Source organism: Protobothrops mucrosquamatus, unplaced genomic scaffold (assembly GCF_001527695.2).
Source record: "Protobothrops mucrosquamatus isolate PMUCROS unplaced genomic scaffold, P.Mucros_1.0 scaffold10001, whole genome shotgun sequence".
NCBI classification, from domain to species: Eukaryota; Metazoa; Chordata; class Lepidosauria; order Squamata; family Viperidae; genus Protobothrops; species Protobothrops mucrosquamatus.
In genome coordinates, this window is record NW_015395788.1 from 479 (window position 1) to 3556 (window position 3078).

At 54.7% G+C, this 3078-nt stretch overlaps 1 long non-coding RNA gene across 1 annotated transcript; it reads right to left on the reverse strand.

The window, feature by feature from the left end:
- Positions 1-214: 214 nt before the first annotated feature.
- Positions 215-1561, reverse strand: LOC107301099. Its single transcript, XR_001549264.1, has 3 exons — positions 1547-1561; positions 630-785; positions 215-272 (listed from the first exon to the last, which is right to left on the reverse strand). It is a non-coding gene; the product is annotated as an uncharacterized LOC107301099 (long non-coding RNA).
- Positions 1562-3078: the final 1517 nt, after the last annotated feature.

Below are 3078 nucleotides of genomic sequence, written 5' to 3' on the forward strand. Positions count from 1 at the left end.
GCTCTCTGAGCTTGGCTGCTTTCTGGCAGACGTTTCATGACCCAACTAGGTGACATCATCAGTGCTAGGTGGGAAATTGCAGGGGTCTATAGGCAAAGTCAGGATGCTCTATACTGGACTAGGGGGGGGAGGGAGAAAGACGAGCACACCTGCCAGGCCTGTTCCATTCGCCTTTGCCCAGCACGGCTCACCTGTGCTTGGTGCTCACCTGTTGACTGAGCAGGTAGCGTACCCCTGTGGTGATCAGTACAGCCAGGAATTCATACACCTTTCTGGGGAGAGTCAGGAAAGGCCGGTCAAGGCGAAAGACCCCCTTCAGGGAGACAGCCAGGAATGTCGCCCCCTCCCCACCTGCCTCTTCTGTCAATCAGGACTTTAAAGCTTTCTTCCTTGGAGAAGAGACTCTGCTTTGCGTCCACGGCTGGCGGGCTGCCCCTTGGAAACCCTGGGTCCTGGCATCCCACCCCCCACCCCATGCACGTCTTCAGTCCTTCATAGGCGGGAGGGGGGGCTTGGCAAAATGGACTCCCCCTCCCTCCCTTTCATCAAGCATCTCCCAGGCCCCCAAAAGAGGGAGGGGCCGGGGTCAGCCTCTCCTGAGACACCGATGGGGCAGGGGGGGCACTTACCGCAGCGTGCCGCTGAATCCCGCGTTCATCTGGGCGATGGAGGCGTTGCAGCTCATGTTGGCGATCTTGAGACGCCCCCCCTGGTCCCGGGAGAGTCTCAGCTGGGTGTGGATGTTGACCCCTTCGGCCCACGTCCGGATGGAGCCGATGTCGTAGCTGGGCGACAAGCGGTTGAATGAGTGAGGAGGGGTCTTCAGCCACAAGAATGCCCCCTTGCCCCACGCTTCCCTGTTCGTCTCCAAGACACACACACCCCCTGTGCAGACTGTACAGAAGAGGCCGGAGGTCACATCAAGGCCGGGGAGCCCTGGGTTCGAAAGGAAGGACTGGTGGGGGGGGGAGTCTATTAGAAGCTTGGCCCCCAGTTTTCGTTTCTGATGTGGTTGATATTTATTGTTTTAATATGGTTTGTATATTGTTCCTTTTTTTGTTCGTTTGGGAGTCATCCAGGAATTGTTACAGGCAGTCCTCAACTTACGACCACAATTGAATCCAAAACTTATATCACAAAATGAAACATTTCTTAAGTGAATTCTGCCCCATTTTACGACCTTTCTTGCCACGTTGTGAATCACTGCTGTTGTTAAGTCAGTCACATGGTCGTTAAATGAATCCAGCTTCCCCATTGTGACTTTGCTTGCCAGAAGATCGCAAAAGGGGATCACCTGACCCTGGGACGCTGCAACGGTCATAAGTAGGAACCAGTTGCCGAGCATCCAGATGTCGATCATGTGACCCTGCAGGAGGCTGCAACGGTCGTAAATGTGAGAACCGGTCATAAGTCCCTTTTTTCCAGTGATGTAACTTTGAACGGTCACTAAATGAAGTGCTGTAAGTGGAGGACTTCCTGTGGAAAAAAAAGGGGGGGGGGCTATGCAAATGTTTTCAATAAAGGAAGGATAAATCAAGCCACTCACAAAAACCAGTAAAGCAGCTGCCGCCGGAAATGCACCCCAATGGAGCCGTTGTTGATGCGGAAGGCCAGGTATTGCTCCGGCTGGAAGTGCAGCTCCGAGAAGTTCAGCTGCAGGTGAGTCACCTTCACGCTGCAGGGAGAGACCGTCAGGTGTGTCTGTGTGTGGGGGGGGTGTCTCTGCGGGCCAGGCCACTGCCCCCTGCCTCCCCCTCCCCACCTGCGCCTGCCATTGGCCCTCTTGACGCCGGCCCCTGCATCGAGGTGGGCCGGGCTGTTGCACGAGGGCCTTAAGGGGGGTGCACCCCCTGCAAAGGGGCAGAAGCCAAACAGGGAGGAGAGGAACGTGGGGATTCTGAGGCTTGGAAACCAAAGACCCCGGGAGGCTTTCCTCCTTGCCCGCTGACCCAGACACCAACGCTCTTGCGGTAACCCTGGGCTAGCTCCCAGCCCGGCCTAGCCCAGCCCGGCCCCAGGCAGAGGCAGGCTGATTTTTTTCAATCCTGCCACAGAATCCGTTTTTGATTGCATAATAAACTGTCACAGAGTCAGGAGATGTTGAGCCTTATTGCCCTTCTGTGCCTCATTAGAGGAGCTGGTGCAATCGGTCCAGTTTTGATCCGTCCCTGCTAAATTCCTGGGGGAGGTCTCTCTGTTTTAGGATGGAGGATAGGCAGTTCCATATGCACACAGGCATGTACACACACACACACACACACACACAGAGACACACAAACACTCTTACAGCTGCATTAATGCCAAACTGATCAGCTCCCCACAGCCAAGCAAGTCACCAAAAGTGCTTCTGCTTAACCTGCCGACTGCGAGGGCGTCTGTTGCTGCTTCACTTTGTCCCCTGCAGTGGGATGCTGGCAGGACCTCGGGGGGCGGGAGGGGGGCTGCACTTCTCTGGGCTGCTGTAGCTGAGGCTATTTCCACCCCAGCTGCTGTCTCAGTTCGCCCCACTTTGCGGCATCTACAGTGGCATTCTGGACACACGCGTCCCCTGCGCGTATCGACCTTTGGCTGGCACTGTAACTCCCTGCTCCTGCCAGGCACTGCTTGGGCAGAGGTGCCCCTTGGGGATGGGAGGCCATTCCTAAAATCCAGAGGAGGGCCTTGGGCCTCTCTTGGAGGAGAGCACAGGCAGTCCTTGACTTACGACCACAATGGAGATCAAAATTTATGTTGCTAAGCAAGACAGTCATTTAGTGAATTTTGCCTCATTTTACGATCTTTCTCACTGCAGCTGTTAAGTTAGTATAACATACTTGTTAAGCGGATCTGGCTTCCCCAGAAGGTCACAAAAGGGGATCACACGACACTGCAACCGTCATAAGGACATGCCAGTTGCCGAGCGTCTGAATTTTGATCATGTGACCACAGGGATGGATGCTGGAACGGTCGTAAGTGTGAAAAACGGTCATAAGTGACTTTTTTTCCGGTGCCCTTGTAACTTTGAACGGTCACTAAATGAACTGTCGTGAGTGGAGGGCTGCCTGTTTAAGAGCTCAGCCTTGTCGGATGGTCCAGCCA